At 37.9% G+C, this 25,199-nt stretch overlaps 1 long non-coding RNA gene across 1 annotated transcript; it reads right to left on the reverse strand.

Moving 5' to 3' along the window:
* Positions 1–4,206: 4,206 nt before the first annotated feature.
* LOC122017385 lies at positions 4,207–5,929 on the reverse strand. Its single transcript, XR_006121329.1, has 2 exons — positions 5,618–5,929; positions 4,207–4,418 (listed from the first exon to the last, which is right to left on the reverse strand). It is a non-coding gene; the product is annotated as an uncharacterized LOC122017385 (long non-coding RNA).
* Between the last annotated feature and the right edge of the window lie 19,270 nt (positions 5,930–25,199).

A 25,199-nucleotide genomic window follows, 5' to 3' on the forward strand; every position in this document is an offset into this window, starting at 1 on the left:
TACTCTGGCACTGGCTGGAACTGGTGGGGCTTCCAACCTTCCTTGACTGAGCTGAGGTCCATCTAGAGTTGCTGGCATATAGTGTAACTAAGTCTTGTTCCCGTATTGCGTTGTCTGTTGTTGAGGTGCTTTGAGCTTGTTAGGACACACCTTAGCCAGGTGTCCTTCTTGACCAACGAATAACATCCATTCATACCCATAAGACAGGCTCCTAGATGTAGTCTCCCACATTTAGGGCAGGGAGGGAACGTGGCCTGCTTGTCTACTGGACCTCCCTTTTGGCTGCCTCCTGTATTCCATCGTTTCCTTTTGTTATCCTTGCCCTTCCAGTTCTGCTTACTTGCCTGGGGTTTCTGATTCCCTGCTGTCTTGTCCTCTATCTTGACTGTCTTGAATTGCATTTGTTGTGCCTTGATGCTATTTAGATAGTGCTCAGCGACTAATGCCTTGCTGACTAGCTCTTCACCAGTCTGTGGTCGGTGAGTTCCACTACTCACGTTAAGTGCTATTTCTGGCCTCAGTATTCGGAGCATCAGTCTGACTCGTTCTTTCTCTGTACTTACTAGCTCTGGGCAGAGACGAGCTAGCCTGTTGAATCTCTTGACTGCTTTTTCTACTGGCAGGTCACCCTGTCTGAATTCTATAAACTCCTCATAATGTTTATTGGTGATCCGTTGGCGGAAGAATTCTTCATAAAACTCTGTCTCGAAGTCGGCCCAGCTCATCTGGTTGGCTGCTCTCTTACTCTTAACTCTCTCCAATCACATACGAGCATCTCCAGATAGGTAGAAGGAGGCACACTTGACCTTCTCGACTTCTGACCAGTTAAGAAGCTCCATTGTGCTCTCTAGTGTCTTGAACCAAGCCTGAGCATCCCAGGGCTCAGTCGTGCCTGAGAAACTTTCTGGCTTCAGCTTCAGCCACTGTATCAGATATGCTTCTTGTCTTTTAGGTGTTGTGGCGACTTCCAGGGCAGCTGGTGGAACCTCAGTCACCACTGTTGGTTAATCCTAGGAAAACGTACCGGCTCCACTGTACAAAAATTTTTGTACAAGTGTCGAACCTTTCCTTAAATAACCTATTGTGTTCTTTAGAAATTAAATTAGGAATCGCAGACGGAACTTAACATCATTGATTCCAAATTTAACTTATTTGTTCTTAATGGTTTAGATTTGAATCGCAAGCGCAACTTAACACTATTGATTCAAATCCACCTAAGTTATTAATTTCATTAAATATTAATTTCCAAAATTGGCTTTTAGGACTGCATGGCGAGGCACATGACCTTCTTGGATATGGGAGCAACCACCACCGCCTAGGCAAAGTCTTTTAAGGAAAACTAATATTTAATTTCCTTAAATAACTCTAAGTTAACCAAAAAGAACAATCGAATCACAAATTCGAAAAAGAAGAAAACACAAACTCGAAAAATAAATTCAATAAACTAGATCTAATTGCCTCTTGTATTTAGAATTCTTACAAAGAAAATAACTAGTATGACACGAAAGAAAATTACTAGTTATATCTTCTCTTTGTAAGCTAATGACCTCGAGATCTTCTGTCGTATTCCTCGCCTCGCCTTGGACATCGTGTGGGCAACGATCCTCCAAGATGAACACCACCCAAAAGAGCTTCTCCTCCTTGTAATATTCTGCCACCACCACCACAATAGAAAAGAGAGCAAAGGGAGAAGAGAGGGGAACAGGGGCCGACCACCAAGAGAGTCTCCAAGCCAAAGAATAAGAGTTGTATCTTATGAAATCCCCTCACTCCTTCTTTTATATTACTTGCCCAAGGTAAATAAGGAAAAACTTTTTACAAAAAATAAAATCATCCAAGAGTTTTTCCTTTTTTCCTTTTTATTTTTCCTTTTCTTTCCTCTTGATTGAATCAATCACCAAAATTAACTTTGTGATGATTTTATTATTTCTAATATGGCCGGCCACTTGCTTGGGCACCACGCAAGGTGGCCGGCCACCTCATTAAGAGGAATAAGGAAATATATTTTTTTTAAAAATTTTATAAGAAGAAATCCTCTTATAAAATTTACAAGCTCTCTTTCCTAAAGTATGAGTTAAAAAAGAAAAGTTCTAAAAATTAAAACCATGTTTTAAAATTTAAAACTTCTCTTATAAAATTTTCTTTTTTCAACATGATGATAGAAAATTTTAATTTTAAAACTTATCTTTCTTTTTTTTTCTTAAACCATGAGGATGGTTAAAAAAGGAAAGTTTTAAAACTTTTAAAACTCTCTATTAAAACATGTGGCCAAATTCAAATAAGGAAAGTTTTTAAAATTAAAATCTCTCTTTTAAAACTTATAGTTTTCTACAAAGAGAAGATTTTAAAAATTCAAAAACAACCCTCCTTGTTTGAATATTGTGGCCGACCCCTACATGCTTGGTCACCAAGCAAAGGGCCAGCCCCTATAAAGAGGATATGGTCGGCCCTTGCTTGGTCACCAAGCATTGGACCGACCCACTTCTTGGACACCAAGAAGAGCCTTACATTTGGATGGACTTTAGGCTATAATGAGGCTACGACAGGGACCTAGAGGAGAAATTGGTTTTGGCCTTCCGATGAGCTTGAATATCCCGTGCTCACCCCGAACACACAACTCAAGTTCATCGATAATAACTCATTCCATTAGAGAGTTATTATCGCACCAATCCCAAATTAAATTATGGGATCCTTCTTATTATGAGTGTGTTAGTCTCCCTATGTTTAAGATTACGAATGTCCACTAATTAAGTAAGTTACTGACAACTCACTTAATTAATATCTAGCTCCAAGAGTAGTACCACTCAACTTCATTGTCATGTCGGACTAAGTCCACCTGCAGGGTTTAACATGACAATCCTTATGAGCTCCTCTTGGGGACATTCTCAACCTAGATAACTAGGACACAGATTCCTTCTATAATCAACAATACACACTATAAGGAATATCATTTCCCAACTTATCGGGCATATTGATTTATCGAGCTAAACCTCACCCTTTGATAAGTCAAAGAAATAAACATTAAATATATGTGCTTGTTATTATATTAGGATTAAGAGCATACACTTCCATAATAACTAAGGTCTAGTTCTTTTACTAAGTCAGTACAAAAAGAACTTACCTAAATAGTCCTACTCAATACACTTAAAGTGTATCAGTGTAATTTATTAGTCAAGATAAACTAATACTTAATTACACTATGATTATTCTGATGGTTTGTTCCTTTCCATCTTAGTCGTGAGCAACTATTTATAATTTATAGAGAACCGATAACATGATCTTCTGAGTGTGGCACCACACTCCATGTTATCTACTATATAAATTAATTGAACAATTACATTTAACAAATAAATGCAGATATTGACCAATGTGATTCTTTTATTTCAAAAATAAATGTTTACAAAAGCTAGGCTTTTAGTATACACTCCAACAACCACCGGGGTCTCCACATTGATAGTTGGGGGAGTGGGAGGTACTGGCTGTCGATTAGCCATCAGATTGACAATCACTTGTTGCTGCTCTGCTACTTGTCTCTGAAGTTGAGCAACAACTTCAGAGAGATCAGGTTCAGTTGTTTTGGGCTCTTCGTTCTCCTGTGTTCGGTCCTCAGTACGAGCAGTACGGGGACACCCTCTTCTTGCCATCTAGTCATGCAGAGAGAGAAAATCTGAAATCGTCTCTATACTCTCTAGACATATATATATATATATATATATATATAAACATAGAAAACAAAACAAGAACTTTTATCTTAAGCACATATAAGCAAATATTTCTAAGGATTTCTCTATACTGTAAATAATAAGGAAAGCATAAAAGAAAGTATAAATATATTCTTACTTGAAGACGGCAAGGATGATGATGATGTGTGTGTGATGCTGAAGAATGGGGACTGCTCTGATACCAACTTGTAATGCCCCCACCCTCCCCTTAACTAGTCTGTGGGAGTGGGACGTTACTTAACTATAAACTATACACTTTACTTAACTAATGTCGTCCACATGTTGATAGTAACACTTAGAACTCTTTGAAAACTCGAAGCATGCAATTTAGTAACAGCTGAAAACATAAATAGCTCATCTCAACATTCTACTCTAGCATTTGTTCACAACTAAAACATATCAATCTGCACATGCATGCGACAGTGATATAATTCAAATAATGGGACTAACGTGCATAACAGTTTAAACGGAAGAATTCTAAATATATAAAAACATTCTATGAATAAACCATCAACATAAAAGAATAATTCCAACAATGCAAAAAGGACTCAATCCACCTACATTTCACAAAATGTCTAAGTACAAAATCTTAATAAATTCTTTAAGAAAATCCCAAGGCTTCCATAGTCCAGACATCACACATCCATCCACACCTCCTTGTCGCCCTCCTTCACTATAGCTTTCCTTTTCCTTTATCTGCAGTAAGAGGAAATGCAACTATAAGCGAATGTTTAGTAAGCACTGTCTACTCACAAAAACTCAATGTGCATGTACATATATCCATATAACAAAAACTAAACTGAATGCTTACTGAAAACTACTCATGCTCATCTAATAACAAAGAAATCATAACAGACTGAAATGCTAAACATGTAAGGCTGCTCATGCTTATCTAATAGTAATTAACAATAAGAAAGATCTAAATAACATGCTAGAATAAAAGAGCTAAACTTGTTGATTTATAAACCCATGTGAAACTTATTTCATTTGTTCCCAAAACTTATACTCTTATACTTCAAAATAATAATCTCTAAGGCCCAGACTTAGTACCATTGTGCGCTCCCTAATAGAAACTGAGGTAGCGAGCCACCAGTCCTACGAGGGTAAAGACCTTGGTCTTACCAAGGCCGAGACCTTGGAACCGGCCATCTGGATTTGTTTAACGACAACCTCGGAAGTCGGGTACTAGCCTCTTCAAGTAAAATACTTGTTACTTGTTAATGCTTCTAATAAAAGAATGCCTCATACAAACTAAGGCTATCTGTTCATGTCACATGCATCTAAAACCAAAGCAAAACCCACTGCATGCTTACAAAATATCTAGCAGTTTATACACAATGCAGCTGGTAAGGAAGTTGTTACCGGACACCTAAAAAAATATCAACATTCCTCATGCTCAGTGCCACGGCAAGGAAAAACAAAAAAAAGAAGTTCTGGACTGCATATTAAAAAGGAAGCCGTGCATGTTTATCAGATCAACAAGACATAAATCTGAACGAACAGAATGGTGAACAAGGGTCTAATAGCATGGTTAACACACCAATGTACCTACTAATAATTCCACAGAAAATCAAGACTACAAATCTAATTAAACTGCTTAAGAGATCTAACTGAATGCCCTCCAGAAATTAAGGTTGTTCATGCCCATTGCATAACACAAACGGAGCTAACAGTAAACTCCAAAGGCTGTTCATCTTCATTTCATAACACAAACCGGAACCTAACAATAAGAAAAAAAAAACCAAACTACCTGCTTAACCTACACAATTTACTTTCTTCCTTTGAGATTCACGACAGCAACATCAAAACACTGCTCCTTACAACATGCTTCAAAAAAAAAAACAAGAAGAACAAGGATTCGAGAGCTACTCCTACTGCAGGTGAGAAGCACTTACTCTTGATCTTGAACTTACAACCGAAATCGACTTCTAGGGCTTCGGAGAAACTCGAAATCTCGGCAACTTCTTCACATTTACGTGCTCTCCTCGTCGGGGTGATCGTAAAGAAGTGGAAAGCCTTCGGATTTGACCCTTGGCCGGCCGCCGGAGATGAAGCCCTAGCTTCCCTCCTTGGTTCCCCTTGAGCAACGCCGTCGCACGCGACAAGAGAAGAGGAAGGTTTACGTCACGAAAAATAAACCCTAAGTTCTCTCTTAACCCATCTCCCTTTATAACTAGGGTATTTCGCGATTTACTACTGCTTAAATGGCTTCCGCCCCTTCCTTGATCAGCATGGCCCTGCTGGGTTCTTGGTCATCTGAAACAACTTAAGGCTTTGCTTAACCAGGGGTCTACGGTTCAAACCTCGACCCGACCTCTTTTTGCCTCAAATTCGTTTCTTTTGGTAAAAATATCAAACAAACTCCGAAAATTGCATAAAAATACTCTAAAAATTTCTAAAAATATCTAGAATATTTCTAAAGTATTTCTAAATATTTTTAAGTACTATTAGGACTCGTAATGAGGAAATTTGTGTTGTTACAAAATTTATGATTCGAGTTTGTGTTTTTTTTGTTTTTCAAATTTGTGATTCGATTGTTCCTTTTGGTCAAATCTAGGGTTATATAAGGAAATTAAATATTGAATTTCGTTAAGAGGTTTTGTCGAGGCAGTGATGGATGTTCTCATACCCAAGAAGGTCAAGTGTCTCGCCATGTTTGACCTGAGAGCCAATTTCTAAAATAAATATTTAATTGAATTTATAACATAGGTAGATTTGGATCAATAATGTTAAGTATCGTTTGCGATCCAAGTCTAAACCACTAAAAATAGATAAGTTAAATTTGGAATCAATAATGTTAAGTTCCGTTTGCGATTCTGAATTTAATTTCTAAAGAACACAATAGGTTGTTAGGAAAGGTTCGGCACTTGTACACAATTTTTGTACAGTGGAACAGATACGATCTTCCTAGGACCAACCAACAGATATATGGCAGGGTATATGGCAACATAGTCTTTTAGTATAAGTGAGAGATTGTTAGAGTGTATACTAAAAGTCTAGCTTTTTGTATAAACATTTAAGAATCACATTGGTCAAATGTCTACATTTATATGATAAGTGTAGTTGTTCAATTAATTTATATTGTAGATAACATGGTGTGTGGTGTCACACACAGAAGATTATGTTATCAGTTCTTTATAAATTATAAACAGTAGCTCACGACTAAGATGGAAAGGAACAAACCATTGAAAAAGTCGTAGTGTAATTAGGTATTAGTTTATCTTGACTAATAAATTACACTAGTACACTCTGAGTGTATGAGCAGGACCACTTAAGGTAAGTTCTTTTTATACTGACTTAATAAAAGAACAAAACCTTAGTTATTATGGAAGTGTGTGCTCTTAATCCTAATATAATAACAAGCACATATATTTAGTATTTATTTCTTTGACTTATCAGAGGGTGAGATTTAGCTCGATAAATCAATAGGCCCGATAAGTTGGGAAATGATATTACTTATAGTGTGTATTGTTGATTATAGAAGGAAACTGTGTCCTAGTAATCTAGGTTGATAATGTCCCCAAGAGGAGCTCATAAAGATTGTCATGTTAAACCCTGCAGGTGGACTTAGTCCGACATGACGATAAGGTTAAGTGGTACTACTCTTGGACTAAGAAATTAATTAAAGAGAGTTGTCAGTAACTCATTTAATTAGTGGACATTCGACATCTTAAACACAGGGAGACTAACACACTCATAATAAGAAGGAGCCCAAAATGTAATTTGGGATTGGTGCGGTAGTTCAATAATAATTCTTTAGTGGTATGAATTATTATTAATGAAATTAAGTTGGGTGTTTGGGGCGAACACGGGAAGCTTAATTTCATCGGGAGACCAAAATCAATTCCTCCTCTCGGTCCCTATCGTAGCCTCTTATTTATAGAGATTTATACACACCACATACCCACTTCTTACCCACCTTTATACCCATCCTAAAGGGGGTCGGCCAAGCAAGCTTGAAACTCAAGCCTGGGCCGGCCAAGTAGAGAGGATGAGTTAAGTGGTGTGGCCGGCCGTAGCTTGAACTCAAGCTTGGTGTGGCCGACCACATCATGTTTAAAAGGATTTTTATTTTGTTTAAAATCTTTCCTTATATGGAAGCAATGATTTAAAAGAAGAGTTTAAAAATTAAATATTTTCTTTTATAGTTTTCTACAAAAGATTAAGATAAAGATTAGATATCTTTCCTTATTTGTAGATTGAAAGGAGATTTTAATTTTAAAGATAACTTTTCTTTTTGGAAATCATCCACTTGTTTTAATAGAGAGATTTTATTTATAAAATTTCCTTTTATAACCAACCATGAAGGGAAAATTATTAAAGAAATTTTTATTAAAATTTCTGGAAACAAATTAGGAAGTTTTAATTCTTGTGTAATTAAAACTTTCCTTGTTTGGAGCTAGGAGTTGGCCGGCCATATTGTTTAAGAAAAGGAAATTGGTTTTAATCAATTACAATTTTCCTTTTCATGACAAAGGAAATAAGGAAGGTTTTATTTAAATTTTCCTTATTTTCCAGGACCAAGGAATATAAAAGAGGGGGTAGAGGTGTCTCACCTTAGATAACTCTATTCTATTCTCCTCCTCTTTTCTTCCTTGGTGTGGCCGACCATCCTCTTCTCTTCCTTTTGGTGGCCGAACCTCATCACTCTCAAGGAGACTCTTGTGGTGGCCGAATCCTACTTGGAGAAGAAGAAGAGGAAGGAGTTTCTTGCATCCCTTGGAGCTTGGTGGTGGTGGTCGAAACTCTACATCCTTGGAGGAGTTTTGGTGGCCGAAACTTGGTGAAGAAGAATGAAGGGCTTGGGTGGTTCTCATCTCGGTAGATCGTTGCCCACACAACGTCCGAGATAAGAAGAGGAATACATTAGAAGATCAAGAGGTCGTTGCATACAAAGAAAGGTATAACTAGTAATTATTTTCCGCATCATAGTAGTTTTTCTTTGTATGAATTCCAAACACAAGAGGCATATAATTCTAGGTTTCAAATTTGTGATTCGAGTTTGTGTTTTTTTTGTTTTTCGAATTTGTGATTCGATTGTTCCTTTTGGTTAAACCTAGAGTTATGTAAGGAAATTAAATATTAGATTTCATTGAAAGGCTTTGTCTAGGAAGTAGTGGTTGCTCCCATATCCAAGAAGGCCTAATGCCTCGCCATGTTTAACCTGGAAGTTGATTTCTGAAATTAATATTTAATTAAATTTATAACATAGGTGGATTTGGATCAATAATGTTAAGCATCGTTTGCGATCCGAGTCTAAGTCATTAAGAACAAATAAGTTAAATTTGGAATAAAAATTGTTAAGTTCCGTTTGTGATTCCTAATTTAATTTCTAAAGAACACAATAGGTTATTAGGAAAGGTTCGACACTTGTATAAAATTTTTATATAGTGGAACCGGTACGATCTTCCTAGGACCAACCAACACTTTTGTGTTGGTTCTACTGTCTTGGCCTTTTGCTCTTTCCCTTAGCCTATTGTTTTAGTTTCCTCTTAGAGCTTTTCTTGGAGGAGTCTACTAACATCATAGTTTTCTTTCCACCTTTAACAAAAGGTTCCATAGTCTTGAGCATATTAATCATCTCGGGGATGGTCGATTCGAAATTGTTCATCCGATAGTTCATCACAAATTGTGAGTAACTTTTTGGAAAACTATGTAAAATTAAGTCGATACTTAATTCATGATCCATCACAAAACTGAGTGATGCTAAACGCTCTATATAGTCATTCATCTTTATTACGAATTGTATTGTAGACGAATCCTCCTACATCTTTGAGCAAAAGAGAAGTATAGAGACCTCGAACCTTTCAGATATGAATTGCTCATCAAACAACTCACGAAGATGATAGATAATATGATAAGCATAATATGATAAGCATCTAAATGCTCATGCTGTTTTTGTAGTTCAAGAGTCATAACAGCTAGCATGATGCAACTTGCAAGTACAGAATCATCCTTATATTTTTGATGGGCCAACAATTGGTCCGCAATTTCATCAGCATCAAGACCTGTGGGAAGAGACTCATCAAGGACATAAGCTAGTTTCTCAGCTTTGGGAACAATTCTCAAACTTCCAAACTAGTCTAAGAAGTTTGGCCTAATCAGTTTGATTGAATCGATTAACTGAAGTTATAATTAAATGATTAACCTAAAAATACAAAAATGAGAATGTATGAGAGACATGAGGCAATCACCTTATGTTCTTTTTCAACTATCGACTACTCTTGTAGTGTCCCTTCTCATTGCAACGGAAGCAAATGCTATGATCCTTTGACTTCACTTCAGTGGAGGTTCTAGCTAGGTTGACTGCTTCCAAGACCTCTTCTTCATCCGTCTTAGCTTATTCTTCAACCCTTGAAGATGTAGATGACACTTCGTCATCTTCCTTCTCCTCAGAAGTTGAACACACATCACCTTCCAGTTGCTTCTCCTACACTTGAGCCACTTCATCCCTTTCCTTAGACTTCTACTCTTCGTATGTAGGCTTAGGTTCTTCGCCTAAAACCATCTTTACCTTGCTCTACAAATCATGGGCATTCTCATATTCACCTACATGACTCATCACATTATTAGGCAAAATATCGATTAAAATTGATATTACCTTTAAATTTGCCTTTGATCGTCAGGATTGCTCTTCCATCCAATAATGTGGTCGGTGTCTCTTCCCTTTATTTTCTCTTGGGACTTCAAATGGCTCCTCAACAACCATCATGGTGTCCCAATCTGTCTCAAAGAAGTTCTTTATTTTCACCATCCAAACGTTGATGTCCCATAGACTTCCTCCTTTGTATTTCGGTAGAACCATCAAACAGATCATCCTTAGCTTCCTCAACGATTAGTCTGAGGGAGAGCGACCTTGCTCTGATACCACTTGTTGGGGATCTTTGGCCGGCTAGAAGGGGGTTGAATAAATGTTGACCCTAAATTGTTCGCTTTCCTACGTATTCGTTAACACAGCGGAATACAAAAATGCAAATACGAATATGAAAGCTAAACTACAAAGACAAGAAGAAACAAGCAAACCAATACATGTCGATTTATGTAGTTCAAAGATAATTTGCTCCTACTTCACGACTGTCTGTAAGGTGGACAACTCTATCCATCTGTAGATTAGCCGCCGGCAAACTCTGCGTACCTCAAGTCTCCTTGTAGGTGGAGAAACCTCACCACAAATCTAACCAAGACCTCTTGGATTACAAAGAGCACTTGAAGACTACTAATAAGGGTTAAACACCACTAATTTGGTCAACCAAGGCTAACCACCCCTATCTCCATTATATAAAGCTTGGGAAAATTAGCAAGTTGATTTTTCCATTATCAATCGATTGATACTTTCACCAGTCGATTGGTGTTAGCCAATGGTCCTTCGTAGAATTCGTGATTCTGCCAACGACTCTTTACTAGTCAACTAGTGTGATCACCAATCAATTGATCCCTTCAACCGTCAAGCACAGAAGCATTTTGTGCCCTGCCCCATTCGACTGGTCCAAATACTAGTCGACTGATAAAACCCTATACCTAGGTTTTCCTTTCCAAGTACATTTCTCTCGCACTCGGACCCTCACGATTCACTTGACTCTTTTTTACAGCATTGATGTCTTGCCTTCAAGCCTTCTTCTTTTGGCTTTCGTCCCTCAAATGCATTCAAGCATGCGGCTTGTTCCAATGTCATCCTTCGTGTATGTCTTGAAATTCTCTTCCTTCGGCTTGTCTTTGTTGCCTTATGTACAATCCTTCAGATGCTTCATCCTTCACCGAATCCAAAGTCATCAAGCTAAGTCATATATGTATCATGTAAATCTGCAAAACTCAAATACATATATCAAATAAAAGGATAAATCTAACTTAAATTCTGTGCCTAAATATTAAAACTCATGGTCACACTGGATCCTCAAGATTGTTTCTAATAATATACTTTCTAGATAAAATAATAAATAAAAAAAGAGAAGATTTATAAGGAAAGTGCGAGACCATCTAAGTTTGACTTAATGCGATCACTTTTACTTAATCTTTTCAAAGATCTCAACTTCACATTGATCGACTTACACCTTTGTATCTATGTTGAAAGCTTACAATTAAAAAAAAACACATTGCTCTCATTATCCTTGATGATGTGATCTAAAGCTCCATATTCTCTAGGTCTTCGACCTTCATGATCATTCATAATAATTGATGATGTTTGTGCTCGGACCTCTCGGCTTGCTCCTTCTTGCTCCTCCGGCTACTCTCCCTATTGAGCCTACGTCTTGCATGTCAACACTTGTCAGCAGGGGTTGGCATGGCTAGCGTGACCACTCCAACGTGGCAACGTCAAGTCAATGCTGGGCTGAGAAAGGAGCTCACGGATGTGCAAGGAAAAGACAAAAGAATAATAGAGCTTATATGAAGAAGAAAGGCCTCACTCAGGAGAGAAAATCATACCTTCAATTACCATACGGTCGGGTCTTATATAGCCAACGAGAAGGAATCTTCACATGGACCACCACATGGAACCTGTAGGCTATTGCACGAGCCACATAGATAATTGCAAGAGGGAAACACAGCTAGCTGACTGCCAGACCTAGCATGGTCAAGCCGTTAACCAGCTATGTCACCATTGGTGTAGTAGGCTATTTCACTATGGTCGGTGTTGCGCCTATCATGAATTGTTATAGCTTGAGTTCATAGATGACCTGCTGAGCATGGATCCTTCTGTGTTCGGGAGTCATTGTAGTTGAACAAGATGGAGAGGCTGGGACTAGTGACCCTTAGAGGGTATTCATCTTGTACAAGGATGTAGAAGAAGGCGATGGCCCAACTGGGTTCACCTAGATAAATCAATGATGTTGCCCAAAGTTTCACATTTTAAAACTTCATATGTTCAAAGGTCTATCTTCCAGATCTTCACCACTTTCCTCAAGGTTTCGCTTCTAAGTCTTCACTAGCTCCATGTTCTTCGTCTTAAAATTCACCATGTTCAAATGTTCAAAGGAATTCTAAATCTTCATTAGCTCCTTTTCCAGGAGCAATTATTGGAGAATCTTTTGACATGTCTTGCTGACCTATTTTCTCCTTGTAATTTCAGGTGTGTCTTGAAGATTGATACGGCGAGTGATGTGGAGCGTCTAAATCAGGTCAAAATTAAGAAGGTCAGTCGACGTGGCAAACAAAGTCAAGGAGTGGTAAACCCTTGAAGCCAGTGCAGTCGATCGTCATGGCCAAAAGTTCATCCGATCAGACCGATGGGCCGACCAGACGCTGATCCATTGAATACTGATGAGTCAGCACTTACCAAAGCCAAGACATCTTTGCCAATTGAAGACAACAATATTAATTAGCTTGGTCGAGCAATCTAGTCAATCGAAACTATGGTCCGATCAGACAAACTGGACGCCCAGTGTGACCGAGCTCTTTGGCCAAACACATAAGTCGAGTGAGGGATGAGTCCCTAGCAACACTCCATGAAGCTGATCGACCTGTCAATGCAAGCATTGGCTGATCAGGTCAAAGGGGAAGCTCGATCGGCTTGACAAATAAACATATAGTGGACCCCTCAACCCAACGACCTCATATTCCTTTTTGGCATGCCATGGAAGACAGAGAATATTTCATGTGCATGTTGTACGAGTAGAAGCTTCCCTTATGACAAATATAGTAACTATGGGTCCATTTTAGAAAAGGTGTCAGAGCATTTTTATAGTCTGATCTTTTCTAGACACACTTCAAAATTTATGCATAATTGTAACACTATAAAAAGGGGTCTTCATCTACAGATGTAGGTATGCAATGCTACGTAATTTTACATGCTCATAACCATTGTTCATATTCATTCTAATATTCATTGATCTCGATCTGATCACTTTTTTGATGAATGGTAAATTATATATCGTCAAGAAAATAGTACAAATAGACATATGTCCGAAGATAGCCAGTAGTTTCTGATGAAGTATCAGATCCAGGTGCCTATCCAAGGTATGATCCCATGATAAGCTCCTATACATGTACATGTACTCTCACTATACTAACCTCCCAAAATACAATCACTATCATCGGTCCCAAAAGTACCAACCAATCAACAAGAAGTCCTAAATCGAGCTGCCTCCTACTAAGTGTAGCATAACCATCCATTAGCTTGGAGAATCTATCTAGGCAACCTGCACTATCCCATACACTGTTGTCATCATGACAATCCACTGAGTTTGGTCATCCCTGAGTCCATCCAAGCAACCGCTGCTATCTGGCAGTCGTCTGCTATCCCATCCGCCACTATCCTCATATCATATCCTACTGCAACGTCAACCCAATCTGGTCATCCTATCTGCTAGATCATGCATTGCAAAATAAGCAACTTATAACAGGTCGTCGGGCCCACTTTTAGCAAGTGGTCATTGTTGGTGAAGGGAGCACTAGATGATGTAACCTAAGTTTTGATTATGGAAAAGGGTCCAAAGTTAAGATGTCTTGTTATCTAACAAATCTGAATGAGTTTGTAGGAAAGTCCTAAATGTTCTTAGGCACAAGTCCTATTGGATTCTAGGCAGGTGAAAAAATCCTAGGGGGAGATAACCCTAGGTGGTGGAAAGTCCTAATTGTGGTTAGGCAAGACAAAGTCTTAGCGGGTCAAGCACTTTGAGCGAAATCCTAGAGTCGGAGACTTTAGGTGAAAATCCTGGTGGTCGTGGACCAGGTGGAAATTTAGACGGGTCATGGAGTGGACTTTCAGCATGAAGACCTAAAGTCACGGACGCTGAGCAAAAGTCCAAATGGTTATGGAGGACCGATCTGGCAAACGGTAAACTCTCTTAAGAGGAGTAGGTGAGGACGCGTTCTCCTGAAGAGGAAACAGTAAGTGTCGGTTTGACCTAGAGTTTCAACGAAACTCAAGGTTAGAACTGGACAGTCAGAAGCTATCAAATTTATATTATATATATGGTTTATTGCTTGGACTAACTTCGTTTTGCAAGAAAAAGCAGGGCTGGAAAAAATTGGACTGAGTGCCCGAACCAGCCTCGCTCAGGGCGGGCGACAGGCGCTAAGGCGGTCTGAGTGCCTAGACTCGGTCCAAGCACTCGAACCCGAAAAGTCATCATTCAATGTGCCCAAAACAGCCTATATAAGCAGCATTTGACTGGGAGCTTAAAAACGACATTCAGAACGACTTTTGTATTTGCGCACTGCTCTGATAAAGCCTCTACGACATCCAAAAGCTCCGACAACGATTCTGCTGAAGCTTTCATCCTATAAATTCGTCAGTATTCTTAGTTTTTGAATTACTTGTAATTATTTCAAACTACACTTGTAATCTTTATGAATTGATTAATTATTGTCCATCAAAAGGACTCTCACGTGGGGGCCTTAGAGTAGGAGTCGCCACAAGCTCTAAACCAAGTAAATCTTGGTCGTGTTAGCGTCGTTTTCTTTTCATTTCTGTCTTTATTCCGCAGTGTATTACTCAACTTTTTGAATGAACGAATTAGACACGAGCGCTATTCCCCCCCCCCCCCCCCCCCCTCTAGCGCAATGATTCTACAATTGGTATCAGAGCTAGGCAGCTTTGAATTGGTGAAATCACCAATCAAGAAGGGGGTTCCTTTTTGAAAAAGAAAATTATATATCATTTGTATTTAAAAATTTATTTTTTCCCTCCAAATGTTTTTAAAAAAATCATTTTTATTTTTTCATCATTAGTTTGAATTGATGAAATATCATATTTAACGAAATTTGTCACAATATTTTTTATTATTATTTTTTTTTCTCAAAATTCGTGAACTACTATTATTTCATTTTTCTCCAGCATTATTAATCCAAGACAAAGTCTTGGGACATTTGTCAATTTTTTTATATATAAAAAAATTTTCTAAATGGCCCACCAAGAAGGCTATAGCATCGCTTGTCCACCTCTGTTCTTCGGTGAAGACTTCGGCTACTGGAAGAGATGAATGGAGTACCAACTTAAGACACAAGTCGAGATATGGATAATCATCTAGACGGGATTCACATATCTCATCGAAGATGGAGTCCTCGTCCCGTGCGACAAATGGGATGCACCAACTAGAAAGAAGATCGAAGCTGACGCCAAAGCTACTTAGACTATACAATGCGGTCTGACAAAAGAAGAGCTGAACTGAGTCGGCCCATTCTCTAACGCAAAGGAGCTGTGGGAAAAGTTGATCGAGCTGCACGAGGGAACTTCTGACACGAAGGTAAGCAAATGTGATTTGATATTAAATAAACTGTATAACATAAAAATGTAAGAAGGTGAATCGGCAAGTCAACTTCACATGCAGATTCAAGACCTGCTCAACAGCCTCCATGCAATCGGTCAGAAGATGGAAAACCATGATGTCATCAGGTATGCACTCAATGCATTTCCAAGGAACACTTTGTGGGCATCCATGATAGATGCTTACAAAGTATCCAAGGACCTTTCCTTAATAAAATTAGATGAATTATTTTCCAAATTCAAGCTTCACGAACAAACTAATACTACTTGGGTTGAGAAAGGTATTGCTCTGATTGCAGAAATAAGCAAAACGCGGGAACCAAAAACCAAGCGCTGGTCCAAACCCGAGTCCAAAGGTGAGTTAGACTCAGAAGAAGATGGAATCACCACTGAACTAGTTAAACTAGTTCAGAAAGTACTTAAGAAGAAGAAGGTGACTCAATTGAACATGAAGCCCAAGTCTGGAGTTACCTGCTATGGTTGCAACAAGAAGGGGCACTACAAGCCTGATTGTCCAAGCCAAAAGTAAGGAAGAAGGAAGGTGTTGAAGGCAACGTGGTTTGAGTCATCAGAAGAGTCGGATGAGGAAGAACATGAGCAAGCAAGCTTCGTTGCTCTACCAGCATAAGCGTACATTGTCGAAACCTAGTCTGAGTCCGAAATCGGAGCGAAATCATAAACTGAGTCCGAAAGAAGCTACGGATCTGTATCCATTTCTGAAGGGCTAAACCACTTTGTAAGTTCTCTGTTCGCTGTTACTCAAATAGATGAATTAACTAATTTAATTGAATACATGTTATGAAAATGAGCTAAATTCAATCTCAGGGTCAAGTCACTCCAAAAAGAGGTAACAATTTTTAAGGAAGTGACTAACTCGAGTTCTTTGACTGAGCAAATTCAAGAAGGAACCTCAACTCAATTCCAACAACTTGAGGAAGAGAATTCTAATTTGAAAAGTCAAGTCAAGGAACTTAAGGACACATTAGAATGATTTACCTTGGGTTCTAAGAACCTTGATATGATTCTTGGAAAACAAAAGACCGTATACAACCGAACCAGACTTGGATACAAGGCTAGAAATTGATTCAAGTCTTACTTGTCTTTAATGAATCAATCAAATAGAAACATAGTCCAAGCATGGGTCTCCAAGTCTAACTTAACTAATCAAGTTGAACTTGATGAATATTGGATTTCCAAGGATCAAATCCACTACCTTGATATACCTTATCGAGGCCATGATCCAGGGGGAGCCAATAGAAAGACCATCTCTGTTATTAAATAATTGTTTGATGCTTGCTTTACCACTTTTTATTATCCATATTTAGATTAGAATAGATAAGGATTTAGGCTTGATCTACGCTTGACTAATTAGACCTAGGATTTTTAGAAAGGAAATTAAATATTCAATTTCTTTAAAAGGCTTTGTCTAAAAGTGGTTGATGATCCAATACCTAAGAAGGTCTAGTGCCTCGCCATAACCTGGAAGCCAATTATTGAAATAAATATTTAATTGACTAACTGTTAAACCTTAGTCTAACTCAAATGTAAATCAATCCTTAGATTTAAATTTAAATTAAAGATTAAATTAATCATCTTACAAAACTTATAAGGTTCCCTGATTGTAAATCTAAAAAAGGGTGAGATGGACCTAGATTTAAAATAAATAGTAGTTAACCAAATCCAAATTAATTAAACTCAATTCAATTAAGTTAACTTAATTAAAATTTAACTAAAATTAATTCAATTTAACTAACCTAAGTCACTTTAATTAATTTCAAAAAGTTTAATTAAATTCAAAAATATAATTAATTTCATATTCCTAATTAATTTCAAAAACCTAATAATTTCAAAAATTAATTAATTTCAACACAAACTGTAAAACATATTTATTTTCAAAACAAAATTTTCAAAATTTAATATTTTTGAAATTCAAACTTAAATATTTTAATATTCAATATTCAATATTTTTGAAATTCAAATTGGAATATTTTAAAATTCAAAATTTAATATTTTTCAAACTTAAATATTTTAAAATTTTAAAATTCAATATTTTTCAAACTTAAATATTTTTTAGAATTCTCTCCATCTCTCATAAACTCATAAGATGCACATGTTTGATAACTTAAAAAAGGTGAGATGAAAACTCAAGAAAATAGATAATTACTTTTATCTTATTTTATTTGTTTGGACTCTAGGACCCTACACAACAACAACCAAGCATTTTCCCACTAGGTGGAGTCGGCTGTATGAATCCTTTTACGCCATTGAGCTCTATCTCCTATTATATCATCATCTATATTTAAATAAATTTTATCTTGTTTTATTGTTGCTAACCAAGTCTTATTTGATCTTCCTCTTCCTCGTTTTATATGCATGTTTATCATAGTTTCACATCGCCTAACTGGAGCATTTATCAGTCGTCTAAGTACATGTCTGTACCATCTTAAACGTGTCTCTCTGAGTTTTTCCTCAATAGATGCAACTCCTACTTTCTCTCTAATGCTCTCATTTCTTATTTTGTCCATCCTCGTATGTCCACACATCCACCTTAACATCCTCATCTCTGCAACTCTCATCTTCTGCTCATGTGCTCGAGTCATAGCCCAACATTCAGCTCCATATAACATAGCAAGTCTAACTGCGGTTTTATACAACTTATCTTTAAGTTTAACTGCGGACTCTAGGACCCTCAAAACTTAAATAATTTTCTTAAATTTTTTTTATTTTTATTTTTGCATTAATCAATGGGGAGTGAAAGGACTTAGGTTTAATTAAATATTTTTGGTTAAATATTTTCTCAAAGTTAAAGTCTTTTAATTACTCTTAAAATTAAATATTCTTTTAAGTTAAAGCATTTTCTTTAAGTTATTTCTTTTCTTTTGCTTTAACTATTTTTGAAAAGGAAGTTCAAATATTTCTATCTGGAAAAATTAATTTTTTAAAAAAGTATGTTAACTAAGTTTTTATGTACTCAACATAAAAAACTAAGTACTTAACTAAGTATTTGATAAAGCATTTTTCAAAGAAATCATTTTTTTAGCTAAGTATTTTTACAAGAAATTTTTAAAATTTAAATTTATCCAAATCTTTTTAAACGTAAGTATTTAGATAATTTTTTTAGAAATTCTTCTAAAGCTAAGTATTTAATTAATGTTTTTAGAAAATCTTTCAAAAACTAAGTATTTAAATTTTTTTAATCCTTTCAAAGGTATTTAGCTAAGTATTTTAAGACTTTTATCAAAATCTTCTTAAAGATAATTACTTAAGCTTTAAAGTTGTTAAAAGGTTTAAAATCCTTTTAAAGCTAATTAGGTACTTAAAAGTTTTTTTACTTAATTAAGTGTTTTAAATTCCTCTCAAAACTAAAATTATTTATTTAAGGGGGAGTTTAGTGATGTAATTATGACAGCGATTAGAAGATTTTTTACTATCTTTACAAATCAATTTTTTCTCTCTCTAATTTAGTATCTTTTTGATGTATGTCAAAGGAGAGAGAAAGGTGAAAGTTAAGTTAAACATATAACCTTTGATTAAGGGGGAGCATAAGGAAATTTTTTTTTTGTCACATTATTTTACATATGCATAAGTTCTTTTGATGCTTAAGTTCTATACTTTATTATTATGTTTTACTTAATTTTGAACCAGGTTGTCATAATCAAAAAGGGGAGATTGTTGGTGTAGAGAGTATCAGATGATCGAACCTAAGTTTTGATTATCGTTGATCCTGCCCTGAAGCTGAGTAGATGGCAACCGGGAAGCAACGCTGAGGTGGCTCTTCGTCTTCACTGGTGCTCCTCCGCTCCTGCAACCACAAGTCGTTAGTGCCCGGCTGTTAGAGTGTATACTAAAAGCCTAGCTTTTATATAAATATTTATTTATAAATAAAGAATCACAATGGTCAAATATCTACATTTATTTGTTAAATGTAATTTATTCAATTAATTTATATAGTAGACAACATGGTGTGTGGTGTCACACACAGAAAATCATGTTGTCGGTTCTTTATAAATTATAAATAGTTGCTCGCGACTAAGATGGAAAGGAACAAACCATTGAAGTAGTCGTAGTGTAATTAAGTATTAGTTTATCTTAACTAATAAATTACACTGATACACTCCAAGTGTATTGAGTAGGACCATTTTAGGTAAGTTCTTTTTGTACTACCTTTATAAAAGAACTACACCTTAGTTGTTATGAAAGTGTGTGCTCTTAATCCTAATATAATAACAAACACATATATTTAGTATTTATTTGTTTGACTTATCAATGGGTGAGATTTAACTCGATAAGTCAATAAGTCCGATAAGTTGGGAAATAATATTACTTATAGTGTGTGTTGTTGATTATAGAAGGAATCTGTATCCTAGTTATCTAGGTTGAGAATGTCCCCAAGAGGATCTCATAAGGATTGTCATGTTAAACCCTGCAGGTGTACTTAGTCCGACATGACAATGAAGTTGAGTGGTATTACTCTTGGAGTTAGATATTAATTAAGTGAGTTGTCAGTAACTTACTTAATTAGTGGACATTCGTTATCTTAAATACAGGGAGACTAACACACTCATGATAAGAATGAGCCCATAATGTAATTTGGGATTGGTGCGGTAGTGCGATAATAACTCTCTAGTGGAATGAGTTATTATCGATGAACTTGAGTTGTGTGTTCGGGGTGAACACGGGATACTCAAGCTCATCGGAAGGCCAAAACCAATTTCTCCTCTAGGTCCTTGTCGTGGCCTCATTATAGCCTCAAGTCCATCCAAATGTAAGGCCCTTCTTGGTGTACAAGAAGGGGGCCGGTCCATTGTTTGGTGACCAAGCAATGGCTGGCCACATCCTCTTCTATAGGGGCCGACCCTATTGCTTGGTGACCAAGCTAGTAGGGGTCGGCCACAATAATTCAAATAAGGAGGGTTGTTTTGAATTTTTAAAATCTTCTCTTTGTAGAAAACTATAAGTTTTAAAAGAGATATTTTAATTTTTAAAACTTTCCTTATTTGAATTAGGCCACATGTTTTAATAGAGAGTTTTAAAAGTTTTAAAACTTTCCTTTTTTAACCATCCTCATGGTTTTAGAAAAAAGGAAGAGAAGTTTTAAAAATTAAAATTTTCTATTCATGTTAAAAAAGGAAATTTTTAAAGAGAAATTTTAAATTTTAAAACATGGTTTTAATTTTTAAAAGCTTTCCTTTTTAACATCCACTTTAGGAAAGAGAGCTTGTAAAATTTTATAAGAGGTTTTCTTCTTGTAAAATTTTATAAAAAAATAAAAAAAATTTCCTTCCTTATAGGGGCCGGCCACCCTTGCTTGGTGCCCAAGCAAAGGGTCGGCCAATAGGATTAAATCATCATCCAATCAAATTAAAACTAATCTATGATTGGTGATTGATTCAATCAAGAGGAAAGAAAAGGAAAAATAAAAAGGGAAAAGGAAAAACATGAGGAAGATTTTAATTTTTGTAAAAAGTTTTTCCTTATTTGCCTTGGGCAAGTATTATAAAAGAAGGGGAGGAGAGGCTTCATGGGTTAATGTTTTTTTTCTCTCTACTCTCTAGTCTCCTCCTTAGGGTCGGCCCCTAGCTCTTTATCATGCTAGAGCCGACCACATATTGCTTGTGGTTTCTTTAAGTGGTCGGATACAAGAAGGAGGAGAAGGAAAAGAAGAAGGAGGAGGCATCTAATTCTAGTCTCTTGCTTGTGCTCTCTCATGATGGTCGGATCTCTCCCCTTCCCTTTCCCTTGCTCTCTTTGGTTCCTAAATTGATGGTGGTGGCCGGATTTTAGAGGAGGAAGAAGAAAGCTCTTTGGGTGGTGTTCATCTTGGAGGATCATCGCCCACACGACGTCCAAGGCGAGGCGACGAATATGGCAGAAGATCTCGAGGTCATTAGTTTACAAAGAGAAGGTATAATTAGCAATTGTTTTCCGCATCATGCTAGTTATTTCTTTTTGTAAGAATTCCAAACACAAGAGGCATTAGATCTAGTTTTTCGAATTTATTTTTCGAGTTTGTGTTTTCTTTATTTTCGAATTTGTGATTCGATTGTTCTTTTTTGTTAACCTAGAGTTATTTAAGGAAATTAAATATTAGCTTTCCTTAAAAGACTTTGTCTAGGCGGTGGTGGTTGCTCCCATATCCAAGAAGGTCATGTGCCTCGCCATGCAGTCCTGGAAGCCAATTTTGGAAATTAATATTTAATGGAATTAATAACATAGGTGGATTTGAATCAATAGTGTTAAGTTCCGCTTGCGATTCAAATCTAAACCATTAAGAACAGATAAGTTAAATTTGGAATCAATGATGTTAAGTTCCATCTGTGATTCCTAATTTAACTTCTAAAGAACACAATAGATTATTTAAGGAAAGGTTCGACACTTGTATAAAATTTTTGTACAGTGGAACCGGTATGATTTTCCTGGGACTAACAATAGTGTTAAGTTCCTCTCAAAACTAAAATTATTTATTTAAGGGGGAGTTTAGTGATGTAATTATGACAGCGATTAGAAGATTTTTTACTATCTTTACAAATCAATTTTTTTCTCTCTCTAATTTAGTATCTTTTTGATGTATGTCAAAGAAGAGAGAAAGGTTAAAGTTAAGTTAAACATATAACCTTTGATTAAGGGGGAGCATAAGGAATTTTTTTTTGTCAAATTATTTTACATATGCATAAGTTCTTTTGATGCTTAAGTTCTATACTTTATTATTATGTTTTACTTAATTTTAAATCAGGTTGCCATAATCAAAAAAGGGAGATTGTTGATGTAGAGAGTATCAGATGATCGAACCTAAGTTTTGATTATAGTTGATCCTGCCCTGAAGCTGAGTAGATGGCAACCGGGAAGCAATACTGAGGTGGCTCTTCGTCTTCGCTGGTGCTCCTCTGCTCTTGCAACCACAAGTCGTTAGTGCCAAGCCGGGAGGGGGCTCCCGGCGACGGCCCTCCGACTCTCAAGTCACACACCGGCAAACGAGGAAAACAAAGAAAGCAAAGATAAAGCAATGAACGGTGGTTTCCGAAGACGTGTGTGCGTACCTCCGCGAATGGTTGCTCCCCTCCTTATATAGAGCCTCGTCGAGTAGACTACGCGCTTCCTGGGTGGATGCGCATCCCCAAACTTTCCTCAAAAGCTAACATCGAGAAAGGATCCCTGACATCTTACCATAACGGGGCAAACGTATCTCTGCCTAGGCGGTGGGATCTTCTTCCATACGATCTTCTGTCCATCCGCGCCGTCAGTCAACGGCACCAACTCCCAAAGGGATGTTCTGTCCATATGCACCACTAATCTGCAGTACTGACTCCCAAAAGGATGTTGGCACGTATCCCCCGTTTCATTTATCGGCTGTTAATCCAACTGGACTCCCCTTGATCGGTCTGACTGGCCACCTCTTTGAACTCATACGCCTATGTCTGGGCCGATCGGCTAGAGTGCCCCTTGCCTCGGTGCATTGTAGGCTCGGCCAACCCTCTCCGAATTCTTCCGGCGGATCAGGGATGAAGACCCTTCCGATCGACTAGTCTCTTAGTTGACCACCCCTTGACCTTGGCGACCACCAAAGCGTTGAACTTCCTTGGAGGTGGGCCCTCCCGAGTCATCACCGGATCACATGCCTCCCCTTTAAGTCTAGTCGAAGGAGGCTGTAAGTCCGACTGACTGGACAAAATGGTGTGAAAATATTACTCCTTGTTTGGCGCTCCGGTCAGCTATGTTTATTCGTGGGAGATCCACCGATCGGCCTAAGTTTTCTTTACGACATGAGGCCTTCAACTTGCTGATCGGTCAGCATTAGGGAGCGTCTGACCATGAGTCTGCTATCCTCATTCGATCGGCCCATAGAGTTATTGCCCTGGCACTTCTCCTCAGCAAAATCTCTCGAAACTAGCGCCATTCTGAGGCGTTAATGTGGAGCACGCCTTCTTAATCGTTCTGACAACTGCCCTACGAGCGCACGCCACGTATCACTGCCTACCGCCGCAATCTTTGATGTGACAAGGGTGTATGCGACCTTTGGTGATTTGAATTTTAACGGCCAGATTTGTTTCTAGGTATTCGTGATACCGATCAGATGGCTTAGCCTCTCCTTTAGAGGTTCATAAGCTCGCGGCCACTGCCTTCCTCCTTCAGCGTTTTTGTTTCTGGCGATTTTCTTCATGTTCTTCGGTGAATTCTTCTACTGCTCTAGCTGCTTCCACCTCCGGTGAGTCTATTGCTTTCTTCTGTAGCCCTTCTCTATTCTTCCCTCTCCGACGCTCCTCCGGCGAACTCCTTCATCTATCTTTCGCTCCTCTTTCTTCGTTTCTTCTTGGCCCTTCTCGGTTACTTCTCCGACCATGGCCAGTACCTCACAGTCCTTGATCCCAGCTTTGGGTCCTTGGTACAACAACATGGAGTCCAGGTTCGACGAGGACGATGATCGGACTCTCGTGAATACCTTTGAATTCCCCTGGCTACGAGATCCATGTTCCGTTAGCCACCGATCAGCCGTCTGATCCGCCGAGCGGCTGTGCTTGCTTCTTCCGGGATCAGTTTGCTGCCGGTCTGCGGATGCCCCTTCATCCATTCATTGTAGATGTGTGTAAATATTTTAGTTTATCCATTTCCTAGTTAGTCCCGAACTCTTTTCACCTTTTGTGCGGGGTAATTATCTTGTTCCGCTTGCATCGCATCCCTCTGACCCCTTCCGTTTTCCACAACTTTTATTACCCAAAGATTTCCGATCAGCCGGGCACCTTCCTCTTGCAGGCTCACCCTGGCCTAGTCTTTTTTGACAGGGAACCCTCCTCCAATAAGCATTGGAGAGAATATTTCTTTTTTGTTCGCTTTTCTGATCGGCCGCCGTTCCAAACCACTTGGCAACTTTCGTTGGGGCCCCAACCATCACTGCGCTGCTATAAGAGCACTTTGGCCTACTTACAAGCCACCTCCATGCTGGCCAGTCAGAAGTTCAATATTCATAAGTTGTTGGAGGAAGGAGTCCTGGCGCTCTTCGGCCTTAGCAAAATCAACCCGTCTGAGCCAATCAACTTAGGTAAACTGTTAACTCGCTTACTTTTTCTTTTTGTCTAACTGATTTCTTTCTTTATTTTACAACAAACATCATGATGAGGGCATGCTTGGTTAGGCAATCGAAGCTTACTACTGCTGACGTTGACAAAGTAGTGGTCGAAGTTTTGGCCGAGCGCGGGTTCCGACCAGACGACCTTCCAGAGCAATCACCCACCAATCACGGGCTTGTAGGCATTTAGGAGGCTGGTGGGGAGTCGGGTCAA

This window comes from Zingiber officinale, chromosome 8B (genome assembly GCF_018446385.1).
Source record: "Zingiber officinale cultivar Zhangliang chromosome 8B, Zo_v1.1, whole genome shotgun sequence".
Lineage (NCBI taxonomy): Eukaryota > Viridiplantae > Streptophyta > Magnoliopsida > Zingiberales > Zingiberaceae > Zingiber > Zingiber officinale.